The sequence below is a fragment of the Phalaenopsis equestris genome, unplaced genomic scaffold (genome assembly GCF_001263595.1).
Source record: "Phalaenopsis equestris unplaced genomic scaffold, ASM126359v1 Scaffold198032, whole genome shotgun sequence".
Taxonomy (NCBI): domain Eukaryota; kingdom Viridiplantae; phylum Streptophyta; class Magnoliopsida; order Asparagales; family Orchidaceae; genus Phalaenopsis; species Phalaenopsis equestris.
The window spans coordinates 122,416-131,873 of NW_018217972.1; the positions used below are offsets into that span (position 1 = coordinate 122,416).

At 33.0% G+C, this 9,458-nt stretch overlaps 1 protein-coding gene across 9 annotated transcripts in view; it reads left to right on the forward strand.

Moving 5' to 3' along the window:
- The window catches only part of LOC110035535 (pentatricopeptide repeat-containing protein At5g62370), a 36,878-nt gene extending 27,530 nt beyond the window's left edge, over positions 1-9,348 (forward strand). For 5 of the 9 annotated variants that reach the window (XM_020739773.1, XM_020739775.1, XM_020739776.1 and 2 more), the window contains 3 exons: positions 2,245-2,377; positions 2,540-2,654; positions 4,021-4,974. The gene's annotated coding sequence lies outside the window, so the exon portion shown is untranslated. Of the gene's footprint in view, positions 1-2,244; positions 2,378-2,539; positions 2,655-2,734; positions 2,883-4,020; positions 4,975-9,240 lie in introns of those variants that run through there. The other 4 variants (XM_020739770.1, XM_020739772.1, XM_020739774.1 and 1 more) reach the window with 4 other exon arrangements.
- The last annotated feature ends 110 nt before the right edge of the window (positions 9,349-9,458 follow it).

A 9,458-nucleotide genomic window follows, 5' to 3' on the forward strand; every position in this document is an offset into this window, starting at 1 on the left:
CATGGGCCCACCCACTGTTTAAGAAACTATGGTTCTACTGCTACATTTGAGGGGGAGAAATTATTCCCTCTTAATTATCTAATATTGCATTTTTATTTTTCTGATTATGATGATTTGAATTTCTCTCCAATTGTACCAGACTTAGTCTAAGTTGTATATCCATTAATTATTTTATTGTATTAGTTGTGTGAGAAAGATGCAAAGAATATTACCGTTCATCTTCCTAAATTCCACAAAAAATTAGAGATTGATGTTGAATTGTGACTATTAGCAAGTAATTCTCTTTTAGATAATTCTTCTAGGTTGAAAATTTTTAAAAATTTTACAGCAAAATACTAGGATTTTTCTTCATTGCCAGGATTAGGTTTTCAATGTGCTGAATTAATTCAGTTTTCCGTTTACCTTTGTCTATTAATATGCATATATCATGAAGTAAATAAGATAAACATTTTGAAATATATTCTATTTTCACGTTTTTACCCTGTAGAATAAAGCTATATTTGGCTAAAAAAATGAACTCTCAAACGGATTGATTATGTTCTATTTAAAATACCTATTAATTGGATTACATGTATTCTAAAAACTTTGTGGAAGCTCATAAAGAGCTCTGTGAAGACCTGTTAACATTTGTAAAGGCCCGCTTTTAATAAGGTTTAAAGGCCATTGCCTAGACCACTTTATGGAGCAATATTGTGACTTTGTGAAGAGTGTTAATTTTGTTGGCTTGTAAAACCTTGAAGGAGTCTTGTAAGCGCACAATCTGATTTCATATTTTGATTTTTTTGTTTTTTTTTTTGATAACAAATATTGTAAAATCTATTTAGCCAATGCTTCAAATGTTATTCTAGGAAATTTTATAATAATTTCCTAATTTTCATAATATAAATAATATATCATAGTGAGTAAAACTATCATTTTTTGGTTTAAGATGGCTTAAATGTTTATTTTTCTTGCTTGTTAACTATTTTCTGATGTATCGCTTAAATGTTGCCTTTTCTTGCATGTTTCCTTTTATCTGCTGTATCTAGTTCACTTGTCTCTTACATGTGAAGAGCAAAATGAAATTTTTATAAAATTAAAGAGCCATACTTATATGCAACATTTAATTCCAAATGGATTTTCTTTGTTATCTACACAGCACTTAAGAAATCATTAGATCAATTCCTTTTTTAAATTTGTTAACATTAAAATTTAGTATTCGATATAGCCTTATGGATCAATAAAAGAAGGTTTAATCCATCTTCTTGCAATTGGAGGATGTGGTTGCTAATTTCACCATCCAAATTACTAAATATAATTATCTCAAATTTTGTGCAAGCCGTGTCCATGACATGATATCATTTGAATGTATAGGTATCTTACCTTTGTTTGTATTACTTTCATAGATGGGAGCGGCCAGACAATGTTTCCTTATAATGCTGTCTGCCACCTCAAGATAAAATCCTCTCCACTTTACCTATTGCTTAGTCTCTTCTATACATAAAACATAGGGAAGCAGGCCACAAAGAGAAGAAAAAAAATGTTCTGTTAGTTTTTGTTGTGAGGTGTTCTACCATTGTGCTTAATTTGTTTCTTATGGATATTCTAACGTCAAGCCTATTTATTTCTTATGGAAAACTATGTATTAGGTTTTATGAAGCCAAAAAGGTCGGTCTGTGTAAAACCTTATGCAAATGAATTTTATATTCCTTGTGGCAAGTAAATTGTAATCTGCTCAATACATTTCAAATAAATTCATTTAGATTTTCTTTTCTGATTGAATTTAATAAAATTCTTGCCGGCCCTTAACACAAGAATAAAATTGAAGAATGCTCAACAAGAAGCCAATCTGCCACAAATAGCTTGATAAGGTGGTTGGCCATGATGTCTACTTGACTAAAGACCAACCATTTGGGGCTATTACATAATGTACTACTTTCGAATGCTAATAGGACCATGGATTGATTATGTTCAAGTACTAATGGAACTGTTGATAACTTTATGTATGTTTTTGGCCACTTGTTCATTTTGATGTCAGCACACGCACATTTTATTGGTTTTCTTTGCTATCGAAGTCGCAGTAAATATGGTGCTGCTGTTTTAACTATGCCGTTGGCACCCTCAAGCACTATCTATTATAGTGACAACTGGTGCACGTGAGATGAATTTATAATCTGCTAAATATTGGAAGTAAACTGAACTTTGCAGACTACATTTGAATAAAGCATTTTGATTTTTTTTTTTAAGGTTGAATTCTAAATGCAGATTTTAGTGCAAGAAGAAATATAAAAAATGAAGAATGATTGCCATGAAGCCTACCCACCTCTAAGAGTTAATATTGTCTGTTATGATGATTAACTGATCAAGGATTATCAGCCATTTGTGGGACATCTATAAGGTACTTTTACGTGCATGACAACTATTTTAGTTTCTAGTTAGCTTAATGAATTGATTCTGCTCCAAAACAGTTTGGGCTATCATTTTAATTTGCTGTTATTGTCTTCATTCCATTATTAATGAGCTTATTTTAATGTGTGCTACTGGCTTTATACTTCTGAAGTTGCAGGAAATGAGGTGCTGCTACTGTTGTTATTTGCTCCAAGCAAATTACAATTGGTGCATGTGATTTATTGGATTTGCAATTAATCAGATGTGTTACGTCGTTTTTAGCTAAGGTAACTCTTTGTCATGAAATTTAAGGTTTTCTAGTCTAGCCATAGCATTCAAGTTTAATACTTTACAAGCTTATTTCTAGGCGTTATGCTTTCACTTTTGGTGTTGCTTCCGGAGCTTTATGTGAAGTATTAGTTTTTCTGGATGTCCTTTTGTCTTATTGAGCTAGAGATAAAGGGAAAATATATTTAGATATTCTATGTATTTAAATTTTGGTATTTGAAAAATAATGTCAACTTTAGCAAAATGAGTAGCGTGAAAGATTGTATTTCATGGTTTATTCAACTTTATATTAAAGAAGACATATTTAGATATTCATGCGTGCTGGCTTTGTGATGTATCGTATCGTTACTCAGAATTGGTGACAAATCCTGGGAATCAGAGATATGCGTGGGAGTAAATTGTCGGTCATGCAATGCTGTTTTGCATAATAATTCATGAAAATTGAGTATAAAATACATGTGCATGAGCTTCAGCTATGATAAGAGATTTTTTATGGTAAAAAATATAGATTGCTTAATAATAAGACCTAAACTAAGAAGTCTGGTAGATACCATTGTGTTAACTTGTGCACTCTCACCATCTTCATGAAAAATATGCTTGCAATGTAGGATATGTCATATGCACTATGAGAATTAATTTAAAAAAAAAAAATTCTAGCATTCTCAAAAGCAGTATGTCTTTGAAAAATTTCATAGAAGATCATTAAATAAGGTACAATATCAAATGGGTCAATGTCACACGGCCCCCCCTAGTAATAGGTAGTCTAATCCTAACTTAATTTTTGGGCTACTCATATCTTCAATGCCATCATTGAAACTAGGCGTATTATTAATGATCTTTTAATACCTTCATCCTCCATATTATTATTTTCCAAAGAGTTATTAAGTTTTACACCATTGTTGTATATGTACTTTCTTGTGCCATTTTAAACAATTGACATCTTTATTATCTTTAGAGGTGGATTCAGTGATATTCTTAGTGACAGGGACACTAACTAGGAAAGGATTAGGTCTAATAGCAGACATTTCATAGACTAGGGAGTGGTTTGAGTTCTAGTCTTGGTGTTTCTACTTTAACCTTTTGAGTGGGGTCTGAGTATATCCCTTTAGAGGGTACTGGTTAAAAAGCTCATTTATTTTATTAAGCTAATTAAGGAATTCATTGGTATCATAAACCCCATAAAAGAGGGTGTGAAGTGGGAGCTTTCCCGCACTTTTTCCTCATGGTACTTTAGTTGTTATATTGTCGTAGATTCAAAATCATGGGAGACGAGTCACAAAAGTAGTCCCGTTTTCTTTTCTTTTGATTTCTTTTTTATTATCTTTCATTCTCTTTTAGTTATTTTTTATATATGTGTTGTATTAGGGTTTGGAAGACAACTTTTGGCGTATGTTTCTATTCAGGACAGCCGCCGACTACCGTTGTTCCCTTTCTATGGCTGTATCCGAAGGTGAGAAGGAGCTCCGGCTATAACTCATCTGAGGTGGTGACTGTTTCCAAGGTTTTGAGTGGTGCTTCGGCTGTTGCTTGATTCTGCAGGGATATTTATCCTTACCCAACTCCTCCGCAATCTTTCCAACCATCCCGCTCGCTTCAGCAGTTCTTGGACAATCCTCCCCTTTGCTATCCCGCTGCCCACCACCCTTCCCCTTAGCTACCACTCGCTGTCCTAGCCACCTACTTCGTTGTTTTTTTGTCCCACCTCAACACTGCAACCTCTTCCCTTATTGCCATGTCATTGTCCATCCGTCTGATGACACTGTCGTGGACCCACAACTCCTTTCCTTGTTGTCGTGAGCTTACCCGTCCCTTCCAAAACCCTGCCACCACTTCCTTGATGCAGCCACCTCACAGTACCTTGCAGCCTCCTACCTTCCTTCCATCCGACAAGAAACCACAGTCGTCCCTTGCTGCTTTCTGACCATTCCCCCACTCACATGCGTACTTTTCCTCTGTATAACTACAATACCCCATTCCTCGACCTAACCTCTAGTTGAGTTGTGTTGTGTCTTTGCTTGTATCTTATTTCTCTATTGTGGTTCTAGTTAACTCTGGTATCAGGTACTACTTTAACATTTTGAGTGGGTTTATTAAAGTCATCACCATTTCTAGCTTGGTTCTCTTCCCTAGAGTACTTTCTATGCCCTGAATTGTGCTTGATATTTGGGCTCTCTACATGAAGCTTTTATAAGAGATGGTTTCGGTAAGTGCTACAGTTTGTATTTGCAGCTTAAGATTCAATCGATTAACTTGGCTCAGCATAACTTTAAATAAGGTTGGCACATTATTGTTTTTTAAAGATTGTTTGAACTTATTTCAGCTTACATCACAAGTATTTGACTTAACATTTTGGTCTTTAATTATTTTGGCTGATCTCTCAACTTTTTACTAGTTGATTTAAGTGGCATGCTATTTCAATAAAATCAGGATGCACAAATAGTGCAGTTACAAGCAAGTAATTAAAATGTGCAAGTAAAGTTAGGATATACCAACAATACAGTTGCAAATAAGAAATTAAATTAAAATGCGTTAGGTTGAGTTTTTGCTATTATGAGATATATATATATATATATATATATAATGCCGCGAGCTTACACAAAATTATCTAAAATAGACTCAAGTAGCATACAAATAAGTTGAAATAGTATAATTTGATTAGTTCATGCCAAAGATATATTTAGGGTCTTATATTTTGATGAATATTAGAGATGAAAGATACTAATTATATTTTAAAGAGCTCACTTCTTTATCACTCAAGTGGTTTTTAGTGGGAGGGCTAAAATGGAGAACCTTTTAATTATGTGGAGTAAACTAATTGGAGTAATATCATACAACTTACTGAATTAATCATAGACAAATCGGATTTATTACATAATATTAAAACAATTGCACAATTATATTATGAAATGCTTCCTTATGTACTTGTTCCTTCAATGTTTGCTATTTTTTCCACTTTAAACTCTAATAGCAAATTTGGTGGATGGGCCTAAGGCTTGCCTTCGAGTACGAGTATTATTATTTTTTAATAGGAAGCCTCACAGAATATCAATGAAGTTATGGTTCTAATGATTAGGGTTTGTGTGAAGGGATTAAGGGAAAACTCAAGTTAAGGATCTATGATACAACGTACAACCTAAGGGTCAAAACAATTTAAAGATTGTTGATTGAGATTTTCTAGAGGTGTTTTAAAAAGGTTTATGAATTTTTATGAGTTTTTATATTTTTTTCTAGATTTTTCTTGAAGACTAGGTCATGCATGCGCCTAAATCTTGCAACATGTTTTGGTTTAAGAGAATTAGTAAAATTCTTGTTAAAGATACTAAAATGATTGTCTATAGTCTTTTTGAAGGTTAGATTTGGCCCCGTCTTGGTCGACCATTTCAAGGTGGGTTTGGGTTCAGATTTTGTGGGATATTTGGAGTTGAAGAATTATGCATTGGGAGGGGTGGTGCTAATGAAGGATGAGTAAGAATTTTATAGCAATAAAACTAGGGTTCTACATCTAAAAAAAATCTGCAATGAAGAATAAAATCTATTAGTCATCAAGTTAATATGATTGTAGAATATCATTGTATCCCCATCTTTTTGGGCTAGTCACCAAGTATTGAAGTCTTGGATGAAAATTTATTCAAGATTGTTTTCTCAAAAACCGCAACAAACGATAATTAGAATGCAATTAAGTTAAGGAAAAAAGAGGTGAAATGCATTCGAAAGGAGGGAAGGGGATGGTAGGCCCTTAAAACTCAAAAACCTTAAATATTATTTAATGTCATTGTTTCATTCAATTAATTATTAACTCCTCGTACTAAATAATGATTCCCTAAAAATTTAAACTCCCATGAAAGGTAAATTTTAAAATTTTCATATAATTCAGTGATGTTGAACTTCTCGTTAAATCAAAAAAGGTTATGTTAGATTTTTAGAGAGTTTATTTTTAGTATATTCTGTTATTACAATATTTTTTATTTCTAGAAGTTAGAATTATCAGTACGTTATAATTCTTGTTTTCTTTTTTATTATGGGGAGTTATAACTTATTTTATTAGTTTCCTAATGTGGGAGTCATCCCCTTCTATTTATCTTGTAATCATGAAATTGAAGATGAATAATTATTTCCTGCTCCCAAAACCTACATCGTATCAAAGCAGCTTATTGCCTTCGAAATTGTGAACAATTTCATCGGCTGGGTCATCCACGAGTCCTACTGTTGCGAGCGGCTTCGCTTTGCTTCGCTCCACCTCTACCATAAACCAGTGGGGAATATGAAGACCTTCTCGCATGACCTTTCTCTGATGAAATTTCCCCAATGTTGTTGGATTCAAGGTTCCAAATATGATTGCTCCATCCTTACTATTTCTCTAGCGTTGTAGTAGGGTGACCTATTTTTAGTTCGAATTGGTGATTGTAGTCACTGCACCTAGGCCATGCACACTGCTCTGCTTTTTTCATATTCTGAGGATGTCATAGTAATCAATAAATGATGACCGAAGCTCGAATAAATTCTACCATATCGATCGATTCTAAGAATTCCAAAATTATCTCACCTAACCCTACAACTCCTGTGATGGGTGTATCGATTGAATTTTTTCTCATAATTTACCATCTTATCTCACAATTATAAAATTTAATGGACACAATTCCCTCGAGTGAGCTTCAATCTATAAAATTGACGATCAATAGAAGAAGCAAAATTGGGTATTTGACCAGAGAAATTTTAAAACTTATTAATAGCGATTCAAATCTAAAATAATGGCAGTCCAAAAACTCTCTGGTGATGACATGTCTCGTCAATTCCATGAAACCTTCCATAGGAAAGCCTTGTCTATTTCCTTCAATTGCTCGAGATATCTGGAAGGTTGTTCGAAATCTCTATTTAAACGTGTAGAATTCTTCACAAATTTTTGAGTTAAAAACTCAACTTTCGAAATCCAAACAAAATGATCGTGATATTACTACATATTACAATAAGTTGGTAACATTATGTCAGGATGTTGATCATTGTTATAATGATATTTGGGAGAATTCAAATGCTTATGTTCACCACAAGAGGAGAGAGAAAAATGACCAGGTCTATATGTTCTCAACTAGCCATAATCAGAGTTTTGACAAGGTTCAAAGTCAAATCCTTGGTACGAAACATCTACACTGAATTTAATAAATCTGTTTTAAAGTTAGACGAGAAGAGTTAAGAAGAAAAATTATGATGTGTGACACTGAATTGTCTAGTAACATTGAACAAGAGAACTTTTGCTTGTGTCAAAAGGTGTTGATATCAATGTTTAAAAAGGCGTTATTGGAGGCGCATCCTTGGGTGAGGCATGAGACATTTTGCCCCAATGAGGGGGTCATAATCCTCATGGGTGTACGCCCAATAACTTATTTTGCGTACCACGAGGGACATACACCTAACCCTATTATTCTTTACATAATTATGTATTCTTATATAAAAAGGATCCTAAATATTTACGAATGTAATTCTATTTATTTTTATAATTTAGACAATGATGATAATGAGAAATGAATTGTGAATACATATGGGACTAGCATGGCAACTTTAATAAAGTGGTCATTAAATGTAGACAACATGAAGGACTTTGTTGTGATTTCGGCAAAACTATTAGTGAAGAAGAATAAGCAAAATTTTATGAATCAAGTTGAAGAATAAATTATATTCAAGAATTGAGATCAATTGAGCACAACTAGTTTATTTTATGGCTCAAACATAATTACTCATTATTATATGCTTGTACTTCTTGTGGTGGATTTATGTCAATATCTTGAAGATTTTAGTTCTAGAAGACATGTTAAAGTTGAATGAGTAGAAGCTATTATTTTTTTATCTTAGTTGCTTTATGCCTTATATTTATTTTGCACCGTGGGGCTTATGCCAGATGATTTGAGGCTTACATCTTGCCTTGTAACAGCTAAAACACTTTGCCCAACACGTTTGTCTTTTAAAATATTTATTGATACTAACCAATAAGGGGATAAGAAACCATGGTATGAACATTGCAAAAAATCATGACACACAAATGAGACTTGTTGGAAGCTACATGATAAACTTGCAAATTAGAATTCAAAATTGAATTGTAAAAATCGAGTATTTGAAACCACTGCTGAAGAAACTCGAGAGCAATCTTCTGACTTGAATGTAATCCCTTTCACCTAAGAGCACTTAGAGCACTTGCCCAAAATTATTTCAAGCTCCAAAGTTGTCCCTGACCCCGTCTTGCTCCTTCGTACAAAGGGATAACTCTTTGACCACTGTTTTGTTAGGTTTTTTTTTTTTATTTTTCTCATTCTTTGATAATTGATTCCAGCGTAATTGATCACATGACTGGTCATCCTAAATTATTTTTCTCCTTTAAGCCTGTGCAAGCAATAAAAATGTCAAAATTATTGTTGGTTCCCTCTCGGTAATTGTGGGGATATGAACTGTCAAACTCTTGTTGTTAACCATTCACAATGTTCTACATGTTTATAATCTATTGGGTAACATGTTGTTAATTTGTAAAATTACTATTGATCATCAATGCTAAGCTAACTTATTTTATTCTTCTTATTGTGTGTTTATAAAATTGACCAGGAGCGGGATGATTGGAAGTGCTAAGGAAAAAGATGGACTATTATTTTAATCATGAACTTGACTCAAATAGCCAATATCAAAGTCCTTGTTTAAATTTTATTTATGTTTCAAAAGACAATGAAATTATGTTATGACATAATATGTTATGTCATCCAAATTTTCAATATCTAAAATAGTTATTTCACAAATTATTTCAGAATATTAATATATATATATAT